Raw genomic sequence first — 20,962 nt, 5'->3', positions numbered from 1 at the left:
CTAATCTCCAAACTCCCTCACATGTAAAAGGCCTGTCGGGACCTGGCTTCTGCTTACATCTGCTCCTCTCCCAATGTATGAGGGCTCCACCCATCCTCATGCTCTCCTCACGAAGCTTTGGAACTGCAGTGCTCTCTCTACCCCGGTGCTTTCACGACCTATTTCTCTACCTGTAGCAATCACCACCACCCAGCCTATTCTCCTGGCTACATGCTTGCATATTAGTCTTCATCAGAGTCCTCTGACTCTGAAATCTGGGTTAGGAGCCCTCCCTGTGTGTCCTACACCAGCCCAAGAGCCCTCTGCCTCCTGTGGAACCATGGTCATTGCACGTTCAGCAGTTCTCCCTGCCTAGAAGTTCCTCGAGGACAGGGACCAAGTCAACTTTGTTCATAGTTATATTTCCAACACCTGCTTTGGTGCCTGGCATATATTCATGGCCAATTCAATGACTTATTGGATGACAATTGGGCAGAAAGCTCTCAGAAGCACAAACAAGACACTGTTCCTGGCCACAGGAACACGATATGAGACATAGGCATGTCAGGTAGTATATGTCGAATGGGATCGTGCTCTGGAGATTCAGAGAAGGGAGCAAGTACAGCCGTGGACATTAGAAAGGACTTCCAGGGGCTGGCCTGGTGGCATAGTGGTTGGGTTCATGCGCTCAGCTTTGGCGTCCCAGGGTTCGCAGGTTTGGATCCTGGGTGTGGACCTGCACACAGCTTGACAGGCCATGCTGTGGCAGCATCCCACATAGAAGAACTAGAAGGACTTACAACTAGGATATGCAACTATGTGCTGGGGCTTTGGGGAGAAAATAAAAAGAGGAAGATTGGCAACAGATGTTAGCTCAGGGCCAATCTTCCTCACCAAAAAGAAAAAAAAAGGGGGCTTCCAGGCAAAGGAGATTTTCTTTTTTTGCTTGATGTATATTTCTTTCTTTCCTTCTTTCTTTCTTTCTTTCTTTCTTTCTTTCTTTTGCTGAGGAAGATTCATCTTGAGATAACCTCTGTTGCCAATCTTCTTATTTCTGTATGTGAGCTGCCACCACAGCTTGGCAACTGACAGATGAGTGGTGTAGTCTGTGCCTGGGAACCAAACCCCAGGCCACTGAAGCAGAGCACTCTGAACTTAACCACTAGGCCACTGGGGCTGGCCCAAAGGAGATTTTCAAGTTGGACTTTGGATGGCTTAAGCTATTTTTAACGGGGAGGAAACACATTTGAGGACATAAGAAATGAAAGCAAGACAGAGCTAAGGAAAGCAGCTGTGTTCGGAAAGAAATGGCATATATTTCAGTCTGACTAGAATTTAGGATTGATGAAGGGATTATTGGCGAATGTGCTGGGAAAGCAGGTCGCACCAGATTGCGGAGGCCAAGAAAGCCAGCTCAGAAAGAACCCAAACTGCAGGCAGAGTCAATGGCACAATATGTTTTAAAAGATTAAACATTAATAGAGGAAGATAAAAGAATGTAGTCTTTCTTCACTCTATCGTGTCTTTCACCATCACTTTTAGGAACATGTGTGACTATAAGCATCATTTTTCTTTTAATAGGAAGATTTAAAAAGTGTTTATTATGGAAACATATGATAGAAAACATGAAGTTTTGTGTTTCTACTGGAGTCACGCCTTGTATATTGCTGACCCTTGGTGCATTTTAAATGAATCCTCTCTAGAACAAGGTAGGATATAAACAAATAAAATATTTCAGATTTTGCAATTACTGAATAATAAAGGTGAACATAGCGGGCAAGCTTGTGTCGCTCGTTTTCACAGTTAATCCTGCCAGTGGAGTCGTGGCCATGGAGCTCCTCTATCTTATTCCAGTACAACCAGCTTCTTCCTAGAGACCTGCTATGAGTTTGAAACTCTTCATCTGAAGACAGATGCAGGTTGGGGAGTTTGGATAAGGTCCAGAGAAAAGCAATAAAAATGATGAATAGCTTAGAAAATAAGACCTCAGAGGGATATTTAAAGAAGTTGAGAATCTTAATCGACAGCGAAAGAATGGCTTAAATATGCTGAATCACAAGGTAGGTGCTTTTTCTTCATCTCCACAGTGAATACGTGTAGAAGTGGGCTTAACTCACAGCAAGCAAATTCATATTAGACCAAAAAGGAAAACACACCCACAAAGACTAACGTTGGTTTCACACCTAGAAGAGCAGAATGAAGCTGTGAATTGTTCATTAAGAATAGATAGTGGTGGTTACCAGGTCTGGGGGGTGGGGGAAATGGGGAGGTGTTGGTCAAAGGGTCCAAACTTCCAGTTATAAGATGAATACGTTCTGGAGATGTAACGTACAGAGTAGTGATTATAGTCAACAATACTGTGTTATAAACCTCACAGTTGCTAAGAGAGTACATCTTAAATGTTCTCACCACAAAAAAGAAATGGCAATCATGGGATGTGATGGAGGCGTGTGCTGATGCTGTGGTGGGAATCATTTCGCAATCTGTAAGTGCATCCCATGGATAGGTTGTACACCTGAAGTGGTCTATGTCAATTATATCTCAATAAAGCTGGGACAAAAAAGAATAGAGCAGATACCCGACTGGGATGTTTTAGACAAAGCGAGGAAGAAATTCTGCATTTCCATTGATTCTTCTGCCAGGGTTTGTTGTTGTTGTTACTGTTGTTTAATAACATAGATCTCTTAAATATTTGTTATGTGTTTCAGTTTGGGTTCTCTGGAAGCTGATGAGGCAGTTAGAAGAGTAAAATATTTATTGGAGGAAACCTGTGAATAGGAGTTAAAGGAGGCAGGGTTGGGCAGGGGGTGCTGTCAGCCTGCCGTGCCAGCCTGGCAAAGCCTCTACCAGCTCACGGGAGCTCATGAGCACAGCTTGTCCACCGTGAAGGATGCCGCATTGGGTGGAAACGGCTGGGCCTTGTACTCCTGCTTTGTTCAGTCATTGGCTGGAAGCTGTTGCTAGAAGCACATGCTCTTGGCTACCACTGCCTGGCTCAGTCATTGGCCAGGATCCACCACACAAATGGTGTGACCTCGGTTGGAAAGCTGAAGCAGACTCTGAAGAACTAACAGCCAGAGGCTGTGAGCTAACCACATTCCTCACAGCTGGGCAGCAAGTCCTGTTTGGAAGAGGGATCTGAGCGGCACATCCCTGTCTGCCACATTATGAATAACACACTTCTCTTTAATTGCAATTAAATAAATATAAAATAGCCAGCTTTCTACGTGAAAATGCAATCTACAAATTATTGAAATTTTCACTTTTTTTTATAAAAGATTGGCACCTGAGCTAACGTCTGTTGCCAATCTTGTTTTTTTTTTTTTCGTTTCTTCTTCTCCCCAAAGCCCCCCAGTACATAGTTTCATATTCTAGTTGTAGGTCCTTCTGGCTCTGTTATGTAGGACGCCACCTCAGCATGGCTTGATGAGTGGTGCCATGTCCACGCCCAGGATCTGAACTGGTGAAACCCTGGGCCACCAAAGCAGAGAGTGTGAGCTCAACCCCTCGGCCATGGGGCCGGCCCGCCCCCTTTTATTTTGGACCCAGAGTTACGTGAAGTAGCCAAACACACCTAAGTATGGTTTCTCAGATTTACCTAATGAAAGACCTCAACCTAAGAATAACAGTAGGCCTTCAAAATCGAACATTTACCCATATTATTTACAACCTTCACAGCAACCTTACAAGATATGGATGACGTTTCAATTTTTCAGTTGAGGAAGCTGTAGGTCACATAGTTTAGATTTTCTAGGTCATGTAACTAGTAAGTGGCAGAGCTGAGCTGTTAGATGTTTGTATTATTCTAAAGGCCCTTTGTGTTATACTGGGGTGACTGATGCAAAAAATTACAAAAAGGAGTATAATTGCCAGGATGTATTTTGTCAAAATAATTCAATTCCTATGTATTTGATCCAGATTCTGGGGATATTTGATACTGTTTTAACTGTATTAAAATAAACTATTATGGCTTTTGGTGTACATTCAACAGGCTGGAATTAAATTTTGCCTGAATTCTTCATAATGCTTAGGTCGCTATTTCCTATACATGTATTTATGTTAACTCACCACCTTTCTGAGAGTTATGCCTCCTTTCCATAGGACCTTGGGGTTTACAGATTCTCTTTTTATTTCTAGCTTTATATATTATTTACCCAATCTATTTAAAAAATAAAATAATATCACAGTCAAAATATAAAGTTCAATAAGACTATGACATCAACTAAAGGAATTTCTGAATACAAAAAATAATCCTTCCATCTATGTCTTTTTCAGTATTTTATACACAAGAACGTGTGGTAAATATCTCAGTAATAAAATTCCCCTAATTTTTTAACTGATGAAGTTGATTTCTCGCTTTTATTTAGAGCTCACTAGAATCAGCTGCATAATCAAATATCCACTTCTAAGGTCAGAGAAGAGATAGAAAGTCTTGTTTAGGTATTTCTTGACAGGTAAATTCAGCACCAGGGCACTTCATCAGCTCACACTTAATTCATTCAGATTTTGTAAGAATTAACCTCAGACCAGGCTAAAATTTGATTTATTAAATAAAGTAATCACGTGAGCAAATTGGGGGGAATAGGCTATTTACTTAAAAGAACAAATGCTTTTGAAGAAATTTAACATAAGTTGCTTTGTTAGTCGTGCAACTAAACAGCGGCCATGTTTTTTTTACTAAGATGAAGAGACCATCCGTGAGATAATACAAGATATATATATTGGCCTCTGCCCCAGCTTCCTCCCACAGAGCTCCTAAAACCCTTGTGATAAGAGGACTAGGAGTGTCTTTTGTTCTAGTATTTGGTCTTTGCTCCTGGTTCCCAGAACGGAGCTCCCAAATCTTTTGGAATTTTCTGGGTGATAAGACTGTCTTTTGTTCCAATTAGGTGACTCTGGGTGGCCTCCTGGATGGGGGTTGGTCACCAGAAAGACCAAGCCATGATTAGAAGCTAGGAATGTTCAGCGCTACCTCCCATCCTCCAGAGAGAAGTGAGAGATGGGAAATGGGGGGGTTCAGAGAGCTTCCAGGTGGGTGAACACATCCACATACTGGAGGGTGACACACTTCAACTCCACAGAGGCAGAAGCTCCCTGCTTGGGACCCTCCCAGACCTCGTCCCATATATTTCTTCATCTGGTGTTCATCTGTATCCTTTATCACATCCTTCAAAAAACTGGCAAATGTAAGTAAGTGTTTCTCTAAGTTCTGTGAGCTGTTCTAGAAAATAATGGAATCCAAGTGGCAGGAGGTTTTGGGAATGTCTGAAATGTAGTCAAGTTGGACAGAAGTTGTGAGTAACCTTGGGACCTATTACTTGTGATTGGCATCTGAGTTGGGGGGGCAGTCTCATGGGACTGAGCCCTTACCCTGTGGGGTCTGATGCTATCTCCAAGTAGACAGTGTCAGAATTGAGTTAAATTGTAGGATACCCAGCTGGTGTTGCAGAATTGCTTGGTATGGGAAAACTCTTCACACATCTGGTGTCGGAAGTGTTGTAAGTGTAATCGTAGTGTGAGAGTAAAGGAGAAACACGGGAAGAAGAGTGAGTTTTTCCCAATTCACCGTCACATATCTATCCTGTTTAACTCCACCTTATAAGTGCTGATTTCTGTAACACTATCTGTCCCTGAAAAAGTTTCCAAAAATTACTGTAGTGTGTGTGTATGTGTACATGTGCACGCATGAATGTATGTGTGGGCAATCCAGTGTACTGTTAATATATTCATTCCCTCTCATCCCTGGAGCCAATGAGAACTAGAGATGAAGCCTGCACTACATTCTTTTGGTGCATTGACTATAGTTAACGTACTCTGTCATCTCTTTAGTGGGTTGAATAGGATCCGCATAGGATAAGGTAGCCCTGGTACCTGAATACGTGACTTTATTTGGAGACAGGGTCTGTGCAGATGTTATTAAGTTAAGGATCTTGAAATGAGATGATCCTGGTTTTAGGGTGGGCCCTAAATCCAATGATTGGTGCCTTAGAAGAGAAAGGAGAGGGAGATTTGAGACACAGAGAAGTCCCAGTGAAGACAGAGGCAGAGATTGGAGTGATGTGTCTACAAGCCAAGCCTACCAAGCAGCTGAGAGAGAGCCATGGAATGGATTCTCCCTCAGAATCTCCAGAAAAACGCAACCCTGCTGATGCCTTGATTTCTGACTTTTGGCCTTCAGAGTGTGAGGAAGTAAGTTTCTGTTGCTTTAAGCTACCAAGTTTGAGGTAATTTGTTACAGTGGCGCTGGGAAACAAGTATATCCTCTCACTGTAACCCTCTACGCTGAGTGTCTTAGGACAGGGAGACCTTCAGATAGGAGCGCCAACACTCACCTGTGAGGTCATCTTCCCATATGGTTCTCTTTGCTCCACTTACTTCCGCTATTCCCCTACTAAAAACATGGGAAGTGGGAAATTAGGACGTCTTGTGCCTGGAGGGAGGCGTTTCAAGAACTCCCCTTTGTAAGGAAAGTCCAACTGTGTATTAACAAGGCTTTCTGATAGTCATTCCTTCCTTCCTTCATTCATTCATAGAGAACTACCGAATCTCAGCAATGTTATCTGTGAAGTTCAGAGTGCAAACAGTCACCACGACATAGAAAGAAACCAGCACAGGAATGACTAAAAGTGAGAGTCCTCTAGTGTTGCATGCCCTGGATTTTGGAGGCTCCACTGAGCTTGGGCAGCCCCTGAATCTCAAGCTGCTGCCGCAGAAACGGCAGTGAAACCAGGGCAACACCGTCCAGGAATCCTTCTGAAAGAGTGTTCTGCTTCCCCTTATGTGGCCTCTCTGCCATTTAGGCTGTGATGACAAATCGTTTTGACTAAAGCGACTGAGAAAATACAAGCGTTCATGTTGGATCGGCTAGAAAACAAAAAACAAAAACAAGGGGACCACCTGAATGTTAAAACATAAGTTCTCCAGTGTCTTCTGGTACTTTCGAGGAAATGCTTGAGGAACTACATGGTAAAGATCCACAGACCCCCCAGGCAATGGTGGGGTCCTTTAGTGTTAGGATCCTTTAGTGTCAGCATCTTTGCAGTCTGTGTGCCTTGATCCATAATTACATAGCCATAAAACATATGCTGAGAAATTTGTCATAATTTGAGGGGATTTGAAGGGAAGACAAGGGTGACTCCCAATGTGAATGTGTGTCCAGGTGATCCTGTGACCTTGGGACCATGTGGCTATGCTGAGGAGTGCCTCCTGAAAAGCAGTTTGCCCACAGGTGACGAATGAATCGGCTGTGGGAGTGGCAAGCTCTCCTCTCTCCAGGACAGCCGTGGTTCAGAGAGAGACCCTTTCCCTCGGCTCTCTGAGAGAGATGGTTCCCATCTTCTGCTTTCCCTCTCCACAACCACAGACTGTTCTCCTTCTGGAAAAGCTGCTATTTGACTTTCTCCCTTTCCTCCAGGCCCAGTCTTTTCTAGACAATTCATGGAAAAAACCCAACTTTGCAGCTTTACCTCTCATGGATACTGCAATAACTTCCTAACTTCTTCTCCTGCCCGCTCCACACTGTATTTTGTGTAGATCTGAATTTCTGACCTAGGTCAGGTGTGGCTCTGGTGAAGTCTTTTCTCCTGGAGAGTAGTTCTTGGTTGTGGAGAATACTCTGGGTTTTTTTTTTGAAGTAGTTTCCTTTCCCCTCTCCTTGCCAGAGCCACACGGAGATCTTTCTTGGCTCTTCCCTGTGAGAACCTGGGTGAGCTCCTGAAGGGCAAAACCAAGAAAGTCTGAGAGCCTCTAAGCCACTAGGAGTTAGTCACTGTCACACTACTCCATACTCTGCTTCTACCAATTTGTCAAAATTACCAGTTACGTGTTGCTACCAGTTCACGGCTCCCACGGCTTCTGTTCCAGGTAAGCAGACCTTGACTGTGATCTCTATATTCTCCTCTGCCTCCAGAGTTCAAAGTGGCCCTTTGCGCCATGACGTCACTTCTCTGACAGGTTCAGGAACAGTTGTTGATTTTCAGTTTGTTCCACATTTTTATTGTGGATTGAGAGTGATGGCTTCTAAGCTCTTTACATGAGAGAGCTGAAATTGGAAGTCTCTCCACAGTCTATTTTGAACACAGCAGCCTGGGAAATTCCTGTAATACGTAAGACAGGTCAAACTGTTCCTCTGCTTCCAGCCTGTCTGGGAGCAAAACCCGAAGCCCTTCCATTGGCTCCCGAGACCTCCGTGATCTTTCTCTCTGCTCCACTGGTTTACCACTTCTGCCCTTATTCTTCCATTGGCTCCCGAGACCTCCGTGATCTTCTCTCTCTCTGCTCCACTGGTTTTCCACTTCTGCCTTTATTCTTCCTCTTCTTCTCCGCTCCAGCCACTTTGGTCTGCTAGATGGCCCTGGAACATGTCAACAGGCTCCCAGGGCAGGTCCCTTGCCCTTGCTTGGAAGAATTCTTTCCCCAGATGTCTACTGTCCCTCTACAAAAGTCACAGATGCCTCGTGGGACCTTCCCTGAGCACCCTATTTAATACAACAACTCACAGTCCACTCTCACACCCTCACTTCCAGCTTTATGTCCACAGCACTTTTCACTACATGACAGACTTCATACAGTATTTTTCTCACTTTTTATGTTTGTTGTCTTCTCTCCTATTAGAGGTGAGCTCCATGATGGCAGGGATTTTGCTTGTTTTATTCCTTGCTGTATAGACCAGCGATGTAATGAAATTACTAATTCAGGATTATCAGTTGGTGGTAAAACCAATTAGTGAATGGTTGACGGTGAATGAAAACACTTGGATAATGTCAAAGTAACACTACACAGATTACTTTCAGGTTGCGAAGGGAAAAATATTACCATTAAGTAGAGAAATCACACATCTCAACAACAAAGAAACAAACAACTCAATTAAATAATGGGCAAAAGATGTGAACAGACCTTTTTCCGGTCTTTTTCATGGCCAACAGGAACATGAAAAGATGTTCAACATCAGTAATTATTAGGGAAATGCAGATCAAAACTACAATGAGATATCACCTTATACCTGTCAGAATGACACCGCTGGTGAGAGTGCAAACTGGCACAGTCACTATGGAAAACAATATGGAGATTCCTCAAAAAATTAAGAATAGAACTGCCATGTGATCCAGCTATTTCACTGCTGAGTATTTATCCAAAGAAAGTGAAAACACAAATGCATAAAAAGATATATGCACCCCTGTGTTCGTTCCCTCATTATTCACAATAGCCAAGACTCGGAAACAACCTAGGTGCCCATCAAGGGATGAACGGGTAAAGAAGATGTGGTATATATATACAACGGAATAATACTCAGCTATGAGAAAAGATGAAATCTTGCCATTTGCAATGACATGGATAGACCCTGAGGATATTATGCTAAGTGAACTAAGTCAGACAGAGAAAGTCAAATACTGTATGATCTCACTCATAAGTAGAAGATAAGAACAACAACCAGAACAATAAACAAATACATAGATACAGAGGTTAGATGGGTGGTTACCAGAGGGGAAGGGAGGAGGGAGGAGGGTGAAAGAGATGACAGGACACATGTGTACAGTGATGGAGGGTAATTACTCTTTGGGCGGTGAACATGTTATAGTCTACACAGAAACTGAAATATAAGGATGTACGCCTGAAATAAAATAAAATAAAAAAAATAAAATAAAATAGAAATCAAACTGTCACTACCCTAATCCAGTGGTTAATCTTAGTATCACTAATGATGGGTCAACCAGATATTATGTTTCTTAGGTGATGCAAAATGAAGTTGGCAACATCCCTTATGATATTATCTAGGCAAATATGCTTAACTTGAATCCATAGCGCCTGTAGATCTAGCTCTCAGATTAGGAAGTAAGGAACAAGCTAAAATTCATCATGAAGAAGAAACTAGACAACTTCAGAAGGTGGTACATCCTCCTGAACGATAATGGTTCAGGGTCATTCAAATAAAAGGTCTGTTCTAAATGAGAAGACACATTTGGAATAAAACAGCCAGGTACAACGTACGGGTTTGGATTGACTGTGGTTTATGCAAATCAATCTTAACAGGGTTATTTAGGCCCATGAGGAGAATCTAAGTTCTAATATAAGGTGAGATGAACACTTTCTGAAATAAAGATGGTGAATGTGAACTGGAAAAAGCACATTTCAAAAGAAGAATATGTAGAAGGACCGGCCCAGGGGCACAGCGGTTAAGCGTGCACGTTCCGCTTCCGCAGCCCGGGGTTCGCTGGTTCCAATCCCGCCTGCGAACATCGCACCGCTTGACAGAAGCCATGCTGTGGTAGGCATCCCACGTATAAAGTAGAGGAAGATGGGCATGGATGTTAGCTCAGGGCTAATCTTCCTCAAAAACAAAACAAAACAAACAAACAAACAAAGAATATGTACAGTATGATCTCATTTTGGTAAAAAAATACGTTTCAGTGTTCAGTAAAACAAATAGTCATAAACAGTATGTATAGTATGATATTAAAGAGAAATATACACATGCAGATTTTTAAAAAATAATCAGGCACTAGCACATAGATTTCTTTGAATTTTTGTTTCCAGATGGGAGGAAGGAAGATTGCCCTAGGGGTACAAGTGAGAGAGGAGGGGGATACACAGACCAAAATGCTTCATATTTCAAGATGTATGCACCTGCCACACACATAGAGGTAAACTGTTTGTTACGGTCCGTTTGAATAGCTGTAGGTACAGAATGCTTTATAACTGCATGCCTTTAAGCACTAAAAACTTCTGGATTTGCTTAATTCAAACTGACTTTCTCCTAATTGATTTAAATTAGTGAATTTTGTCAAATCATACCGAACCTAGCCCCATTTGTTCATTATGTAAGGATTTTTAAAAATCTATGAATTTCTTCTTTAATCTGTTTTTTGAATTTAAATGACTCTACCTTGGAAGACAGAATATCTATTATTTGACCTAGAGTTTTTGACTCTTTTAATAGTTTTCTTTCTTCTCTCTGCCTCCCTGCCTCCTCTCTTCCTCCATTTTTTTCCTTTCTTCCTTCCTTTTGCCCATCCCTTCTCTCCTTCTGCTTTCCTCCTCTTTTCTCCTTCTCTTTCTTTCCACCATCCACTAATGCTATATTAATTTCAGAGTTTTTTTTTTCAGAATAAATTTAAGGATTTTCCGGAACCCTTAAGAGAGTAACAGAGGGTAACAGAACTCTCTGATCTCATTCTTATGTGTTTCTTTTTGGAGAGAACACTATCTAGTTTTGTTGTTTTTCTTATATTCATAATTTTATACTTTTATGTAAATACAAAATGTTTCACTGTTTGGTAAAGCATACATTTCTATAAATTGTTTCCATAAACAAAATCTCTTATTTTTGCATGTTTCTGAACTTTGTATATATCATATTGTACGAATGCTTTGCAACTTTCCCTTTTTGTCAACATTATATCTTTGAGATTTATCCATATTGCTACAAGTAGGTAGATGTAGTCTGTTCATTTTAGCTGCTGCATAGTGTTATATTTTATGAATGTATCAAAATATATCCTTTTAAAATTTAAATATATTTGGGTTCCTATTGTTTTGTTTTCATAAACAATGCTGAACCTAATGTTTTTTTAAAATTTCTTGTCTGCATGTTAGAGAGTTTCTTTAAAATATATACACAGAAGCAGAAACGCTAGGGGTTAAGCAATGTACATCTTCAACTTTACTCAACATCGCCAAATTGTATTCCAAAGTCGTTGCTCCAATTCCATCAGCAATAAATGAGAATTCCTGTTACTTCCCATCTGGCCAACAATAGGGATTTTTCAGATTTTGAAAGTTAGTCAATTTGATAAATGTGAAAGGAAATCTCATTGTTTTAATTTTATTTTCCTTATTACTAGTAAAGTTAAAAATGTTTTCGTATATGAAGTGACTATTGGATTTCCTGTTTTGTGTATTGCCCATTTTTCTATTGGGTTATTGATTTCTATGCATTGTTTATATGTTCTGGCTACTAATTCTTTTGTTAGCTGTATTTGTTGCAAATATTTTCTACCAGTCTGTGGCTTGTTTTTGCACTATTTGTGTCGTGCCTTTTCGTAAAAAAAAAAAAAGCCTTAATTTTAATGTAGTGAATTTACTAATCTTTCATTGTGCCGTTTGTGCTTTTCTGTCTTTTATTTAAGAATCCCTTCCATACTTCAACATCATTGAGTTTCCTTTATTGTGTTTCACATTTGTTTCTTAATCTTCTTGGAATATTTTTCATGTTTATATAGTATAAAGTAGGGAATCATATGGATATCTTATTTTCTGATCACTACTAATTTATTAGCCCATCCTTACTCCATTATAATCACACCTCTGTCGTCTATCAAGTATCCATGCGTGTGACTGTGCTCCGGTTCCACTGATCTATTTGTCTATCACACTCTCTCATTACTGTTGAATTAGTCCTTACTGGTACATAGACAATAACCAGTTTTTGTAAGATGAGCTTGTATTTGCTGTTTTTGTTGAATTCTTTCATGAATGGTTTTATTACTGACTTGAATCCAAAAGGCCTAGATCCTACCCTCAGCTTTATCACTAACAAGTTCTATGATCTTGGGAAAGTTACTATGTCACTAAGTTTCAGTGTTCTCTCTGGAAAGAGGCAGGTCATAATATCTGACTCACAAGGTTGGGTTCTTGTGAAAGTTAAATAAGAAAGTGAATGTAGACAGTCTAATACCAAGTAGAGACCCCAAAATGCTAGTTCCTTTAAAAAATTTTATTCTCTGACAAATAGTCTGACAATTAGTAAATGCATAATAAAGGCTAATTAAATTAAATTATACACACACACACACACACACACGCACACACGCACTCTGAAGACCCTTTTTGCTATCCAAAGGTCTGGGTTACACTAGGGCATTTCTTTAGTGAAGACACAAGCTTCATTTGTTTTCTCCTCTTGAAGAAGAACCTCCTACCCTTTTATTAAAGAAATCCAGAACATTAGTCTGGGGGAAACTCTTCTGGGGAGACAACACTTGGAGAACACAAAGTTATCCCTTGGTTTCAGGTAAGATGTGCGTGCCTTACATGATTCATTACAGACATTAAAGCTGTCAGAGAAAAAATGGCCATTACAATTATGTGACTTTAAAGTATTTTCCAAAAGAGCCATATCTGTCATCAGTTATGAAAACTGACCAAATGCGCATGATGACAGACAGACAGCTGGTTCTCATTCATATTAAGTTCCTCTCAAGCAAAAGGAATGTTAAGGCAATCTGGCCTCATATTATGTTGATTCCAAGGTAATTACATTTGTTATTTCCAGGCGATGCAGTAAATCAAGCTGTGGCGAGTAGGTGGATATTTCACAGAAGTAATTTCCGAGACCGTTAAATACGATCACGTGTTGCGTTGAACCCTCTCCTGCCTCAAGATGAATAATGTCCAGTCCAGATGTGGGGGAGGGGAGAGAGTGGGAAGCAAACTTATTTCCTTTAAAAGACAGGACAACTGTATTTTTCTATATGTAGATGCAAAATTTATAAGAAACAAAGGAGTCCAGTTAATGCATGTAGGGGTCAAAGGAATGGATGAACTGCCCCGTGTAAGAGATTTGTTAGCCCTCTGTTCTCAGTCCAAAAGCTGCCAAGTCCAGCTGCTTCCCAGGCAGTCGTGGAGGTCCCCCAAACACACCTGTTGTCCCAGCACTTTACTCCACTGTGGGGTGGGCTGGCCCTTAATTAATGTCCACAGCACAGGGTTTATGACCCTTCTGATTTCATTAGAGTTGGAAACTCTGTAGAGCTTACTCCCATTCACATAAAGGCCAAATGCTTTTAGAATCCTTTAATACACCGATTGCCTGAAGGCTGAATTCAGGAAGGAATCTAATATAGACATTAGATGGTCATTTTGTTGTCTAAAAGTCTCTGTTCAAAATGGACACAATTCTTCTTTTAAGCCTGTGATCTGACCTTCCATTAATTCAGGCTTCCTAAAGTGTTATCCCAATGTAAGAAGAAAGAAAGCAAAACCGAATTTGACTTTCAAGTCCATCCTTGCCTTAAACACAGATTTGCCTAAGAATAAAATGAAGACTGTTGATGCTAGCATTTTTTTGCTGTAGACATCAGAGACTTTAGCTATCAGTTGCGCAATGCATTTTAAAGAATTGGGGAATAAACAATCTGGAACGCTTTAGAGAAAAACTGCCTGGAGGGCTTAGGAAAAGATGACCTCTGGAAAACCTTCCCGGCTCTGCACTATTCCTTGAGAGCGCACACAAAACGGATCCATGTGTACGGCAGCAGAGGAAGGCATGGCTCTTGATCCATTAAGGCTATGTTGGTTTCAGCTGCTATGAAATGATTCAACCAAGTGGTGGAGATTTTTCATGTCAAATCTCTTCGGAGAAATTGGGCCCTTCCTATCATTCCTATAACATCTTGGTTTAACTTGGCCAGTGTTGGTCTGTCGTTTAACTCACAGCCCATTGAATTTTATTCAGGGAACTTGAAAATTAGAAGTGACATAAACATATTGGAGAGGACCAGGGAGAGAGGGAGAAAGGGAATGAGAATTACCAGTCAAATGGAAAAAAGTGTGTGTGTGTGTATGTGTGTTTGGCTTAGATTTGTTTCTTCTTCACTAGATTCATTTACTTCATCTACATGTTATATTTCAAAAATGGGCCAGAGACACCTTGTTAAGGGAAGTGGGTTTTGGTTTCCTTATTTTAGGGAGCGTTTGAAATTCCAGAACATACACTAAGTAGAATTAGTTTTTTAAAACATATGACTGACTATGAAAATGGAGAGAAAAATAAAGATATAAATATCTATATACAATGCCTACAATGTATTATGTGTGTATGTAAGACAATGTATGTATAGCCTTTAGCAGATCCAGAACACAGATAATACAGAAAGTTCTGAGAAAAGTGGAACAGAAAAGCCTGCACAAAATGGCATAGAATGGTGGGTAGTAACCTGTCACCACATTTTTCTTAGTTTATTCTTTTCTTCCCTCTACTTCATATGAAGATGTCACAAGCATCTCAATCCACACTGAGGGTGTTAACATCCTGCTCTATGGAGCCCACAATCCCAGCCATGCCTGACTGGATCCCGCATGCTCATTTTCCCAACCTGGGCACCCTCACACTCACTGTCTGTGGCAGGATCCTCAGCTGCTTGGGATGCAAATTCTCATGTTAGTTTTCCCACTGCCCAGCTGTGTGACCTTGGCGACCTCACTTCACCTCTTAGCCCCAGGTTTCTGCATTTACTTGTCACAAAGTAGATTTGCAATACATTTTCATTAATTAATTAATGAGTATGTGTTTGACTAGGATCTTCGAGACTTAAGCCTCCCCTGTTCCATTCAATAATTCTGTATTACCATTTTTCACTTGGAAAAATCAACAGATTTTTAGTGTCTTGGCTAAGAAGATGCTATATCAACTGGCAAACAGCTTTTTCTAGCTATGCCAAGAAAGATGCACTTGAATATCAGTATGAAATCTTGAAATTATTTGTTTCAGCTGTAGGATTTTGAACTTATGTAGTAACAACAAGAATTATTGGTTATTACACATGTGGCAGCTTTGCATACTTTTTGGAGTGATTTCAACAATGCGCTCCTCCCAGGATGATATAGCCTTTCTCCAAAGCACATGGCATGAGGAACACAGCACAAGGTAGATTTCAGACCCACTCACCTGCTCAGCGAGGTAACACTTTGTAGGGCACCATTGTGTAGTACACTTGTGAAAACAATATGTGGAGGCCCAAGAAGCATCACTTGTATGACAGTCCCAAGTTATACATAACCCTTAAACCATCCAGGAAGTGATGGTATCGCCTTCAAATCCCTTATAAGTATAGTTTGATATAGGACCAGTAGTCTCCAAAGTGGGGAACCCTAAAGGGAGCATAAGGTGCTGTATAATTATGCCGAAAGAATATAATAAAAGTTTAATCTACTTTAACTTTAAAACAATTAACCTTCACTAATTTTCTGGTGATTATTTTTGTGGTAAAATGTGCATAATATAACATTTAGCATTTTAACCATTTTAAAACATAACTCAGTGGCAATAAATATAATCACAATGTTATGCAACCATCGCCACTATCCACCTCCAGAACATTGTCAACATCTCAAACAGAAACTCTGTACCCATTGAACAATAACTCCCCATTGCCCCCTCCCCTCAGCCCATGGTAACCTCTATTCTATCTGTCTCCATGAATTTGCCTATTCTAGACACCTCATATAAATGGAATCATGCGATATTTATCCTTTCATGTTTGGCTTATTTCATTTAGCATAGTGATTTTTCACAGTTCATCCATGTTGTAGCATGCATCAGAATTTCATTCCTTTTTATGGCTGAATAGTATTTCATTGAAAGGATATACCACATTTGTTTATTTATTCATCTATTGAAGGACATTTGGGTTGTTTCCACCTTTTGTTTCTTGTGAATAAGACTGCTATGAACATTGGAATTCATATAGTTGTTTTAGTCCCTGTTTTCAATTCTTTTGAGTATATATCTAGCAGAATTGCTGGACTATGGGGTAATTTTATGTTTAAGTTTTTGAAGAACCACAAAACTGTTTCCACAGTGACTGCACCATTTTGCATAACCACTAACAGTGCGTGAGTGTTCCAATTGTTCACATCCTTGTCAACACTTGTTATTTTCTGATTTTTCTTTTTTTTTACAATTTATTCCCTCTTTTTTTTTTAAAGATTTGCACCTGAGCTAACATCTGTTGCCTCTCTCTCTCTCTATATATATATTTACTTCTTCTTCCCAAAGCCCCCCAGTACATAGTTGTATATTCCAGATGTAGGTCCTTCTGGCTCTTCTATGTGGGACACAACCTCAGCATGGTTTCACGAGCTGTGCTAGGTCTGTGCGCAAGATCCAAACCGGTGAAACCCTAGGTCACTGAAGCAGAGTGCATGAACTTAACCACTTGGCCACAGGGCTAGCCCCAGTTTTTTTATTTTTAGATAATAGCTGGCCTAATGGGCGTGAAGTGGTATCCCATTAAAGTTTTGAGTTGCGTTTTCCTAGTGATTAGTGATGTTGAGCATTTTTTAATATGCTTATTGGCCATTTTTGTATCTTCTTTGTAAAAATGTCTATTTAAGTCCTTTGTCCATTTTTTAATTGTGCTGTTCATTTTTGTTGTTGTTGAGTTATAGGAATTTTTCTATATTCTTTTTTTTTTGAGGAAGATTAGCCCTGAGATAACTGCCGCCAATACTCCTCTTTTTGCTGAGGAAGACTGGACCTGAGCTAACATCCATGCCCATCTTCCTCTACTTTATATGTGGGATGCCTACCACAGCATGGCTTGCCAAGCGGTGCCATGTCCGCACTTGGGATCTGAACTGGCGAACTCTGGGCCACCAAAGCAGAACGTGTGCACTTAACCACTGCGCCACTGGGCTGGCCCCTATATATTCTGGATATTAATCCCTTATCAGATGTATGATTTGCAAATATTTTCCCCCTTTCTGTTAGCTGACTTTTTACTCTGTTGATAGTGTCCTTCGAGGGACAAGGCTTTTTAAATTTTGAAGTCCAATTTATCTATGTTTTCTTTTGTTGCTTATACAAGTAATTTTAATATATGAATTATGTGATGCTCACCCACTGCATGTCCATTTATCAGCTGGTATAGAAGCTATCTTGTGGGAAGTATAGGAGTTCCACATCATGGAGAGTTGGCCCTGGTAGCCTCATGTGTTTTGCAAAGCCTTGTAATTCAAGCATTTCCTTAAGTGGATTTTTGGATCATATTATTTATATATTTTATATTTATATTTTTACTTATGTATTTATTAAATTAACTTTCCAAATTATGGAACAAGTGACTGATAAAATATCTTTCGCAGAAAATTCAAGTGCAAGATAAAACTAATAATGCAAGCTGAAGGTAATAATAAGACGGAGTTGACACTCACACACCTAGTAGGAGCTCTGTGTCGGCCACATTAAGAGGATCTGACAAGAAGTCAGTAAAAATTCACAAATATCAATGTAACTATTTAAAAATATGGATTTATCTCTACTATGATTAACAACATATCAAATTCTAAGGATATATTGTGTGTTAGGAGATTACCAATGATGGCACAGAGGTATGAAAATTTGCAAGGCATTTATAAATATTTATTTTATGTTTATCCCTTCATGTTAAATGATTTTAAAAATTATTGAATCCAGAATGCATTTTTAGAGTAGGTTGATATCATATACATACATAAATTAATGTTTATATTACCAACACTGGGGATGCGTCCTCCAATTTCTTTTATTGATAGAGGTATTTTAAAAAGTTTGGAGACCACCAGATTCTGTAGAAAGAAGTAAACATACAGACATTTTTATCTATCAGCTTTGTTGGTTAGGAAACTGGCATACTTTTATGCCTAGAGTTTCTTCTCATTTTAAAAATGTAACATTGCCTTTACTGCAGTCTGTTTGGCAAAAGTTCCCTGAAGGATCACGGCAAAGGCAGCAAAGGATTAGCACATTTGGCTTTATTATTTATGTGACAACAAGTGTACTTTTTTTCATCTGTGTTTGTACAGAATTTGTGTATATATAGTTGAGTAATCCTTGGGACAAAACAATTATAACCCCAGGAGACTGATTTGATGCCAGAAGAAAATACCATAGCTGAGTTGAGTGATGAAAGCCATTCTGGACCTAAGTTGTGTTAATAGAGAAGATAATTTTCTCAACAGCAAAACTGTGGATAATCAATCACATTGAATCTGAGTTTTTCATTGTACCATTCTATTATCCAAGCTTATAGATTTGCTAGGGTACTTGTTTACCCAGACATTCTCCCACTTGTGACCCTTCTGCCCGTATCACTGCTCATTAACACATCCATCGAAGAGTGAACCAGGGCAGGGATGGGAATTTTATCTGGTGGTTTTATTCCCTTGTTGTTTACATTGGCATGAAATTTTTGGGTTATACGTGAATTTTCTTTATCCATGTGGATCTTGACTTCACAGCTGTGGATAATCAACTGCCAATCAAACCTACTTTCAAAACAACGGTCTTAAAACCAAGACAAGCTTTTCTGGTCATGCTTTAGATGGCCATAGCTGTAAGGCCATTTGTGAGAAAACCTGGAATTTTGATATGACTTTATAATAAACTTATGCACTTTGAAATTAGAAGGACAGCAAAGCCACGCTAGACACTGAAAGTTTTTTCCACATAAGACAGCCTGAAGTTAACAGATAAGATAGCTTTCGGCTTATAGTTACCCACCGCAGCTAAAATCTGCAAGTTGGGCTGGGTTTATAGAATTATGAAGTTAGAAGGGAACTTAAAGGATACCATACCTTGCCTCCTCTCTGAAATTGTGGCTATCTGAAATCTAAAGGGAGTGTTAATTCTCTTAACATGAGATTGCCCTCTACAACATTCCCGAGAGACTTTCTTTTTGTCCATTCCAGATGATCATGTCTTCTTGACTGTTTCAGGTGATGGGGAACTTTCTACATCATAAAGTGGATCACCAGCATCTTGAATTGTTCAAGTCCAGAATTGATCGTCAGCTGGCTGACTTCTTTCGTTATCACATCCATCAACATCTCCAGTTCTCTCTTTCTTTAGTCCCAAGAAATCTGTTCTTTGGCTTGACTGAACCTCTAGGTTTATGATCCTTCCATTTTTCTCTAAGTTGCAAGCCATCTTTGGCTTTGTATACTTCTCTGCTTAGCCAGGATCCCATAATACATCATCCCAGCTTCTCTCTTAACAACAGCCTCAACTTCCCTGGTCCACTTTCTGAGTTTATCCTGCAATTTTCCCACGATCGGACCCTGACCTCACTGAATAATCAGACCCTTGCTATCAGAGAAGCCTGTTCAGTGATATGCTCCAATAAGACAGGACTTTTCTGTCCAACATGAAACATCACCCTTTGCCTATACCCTTGGAAACCCCTAGGACTCTTCTCGTATCTTTATCAACTTGTGACATTGTCCCAAGATGCAACCTCAAAAAGTGAGGCATCTGGACTTTTGGTTTCTACCTGAGGATATAGAGAGCTGGATGGAGTATCACTCCCACACTTTTGACAAAAATATACCTAGGCAAACTGCAAGTTCACTACTTTTCTTGAACTCAACAGAGAGCTGAAGTTTTAGGGTGACCAACCAGTAAGACATCTAGGAGCAGGTCTGCTCCTGTTAGGGGAGATGGGATGCAAGCACTTGCTTACTCCCTATAGATACAGTCAGATGCTGGTAAGAAGAATTTAGCTAGATTGGCTAACGAATTGATGGAGGCTGAGTGTGGACCAGCAAGAGAGTTTAGAGTCCCAGTGGGCTGCAAATAAATGGGAGTTCACACTATCTTGCAGGCTTTTTTTCCACATCACCCATCAAGTGCTCACAAAAAAGATAGGTCAGAGTGCAAAGAGTGTCCCTCATGGTGCAGTCCTTGGGGATGGAAAGAGCAGCCTCTACAGGAGGACCACGACTCTTCTCCCTGATCGCCTCTGTAGAACAAAAGCCTTAATTCAGAGAGGGCAAGGAAGAGAAGGCCATCAAACACTATTATCCTGATGAAAACTCATTGCAGCTGGGGAAAGAGAACAGAAAAAACGCTCTACCCATGAAGGCGTATGTGCTGGGTTGAGACGTAACTTGTGGAAGGGCATGAACACTGAGAAAGCCACCCCCTCAAACCCAAGGACTTGGTACTTGCTTAAGACTGAAGTTTAACATACTCCTCCATGCAATCATCAAGCCAACGAGCATTGAACAACAAGAAATATCGGAATACATCTGGGAGAGTTGCAAGAGCATGGAGACAGACACCCTCTGAGACGTAGTGCAAAGGAAAGACCTAAAGTGGAATGGAGCAAACATTGAGAAAAGTCCTCTGGTGTACCAGCTCCCACCCTAAGCTCAAAGGATTACTAGAGGAATTTGGAGCTTGTGGTGCACTGAAGGTAACCATAGCAACAGCACACCTAAAACCTAG

Source organism: Equus asinus, chromosome 4 (assembly GCF_041296235.1).
Source record: "Equus asinus isolate D_3611 breed Donkey chromosome 4, EquAss-T2T_v2, whole genome shotgun sequence".
In the NCBI taxonomy this organism is placed as follows: domain Eukaryota; kingdom Metazoa; phylum Chordata; class Mammalia; order Perissodactyla; family Equidae; genus Equus; species Equus asinus.
The sequence above is the reverse complement of the archived record's forward strand: the minus strand, read 5'-3'. Positions refer to the sequence as shown.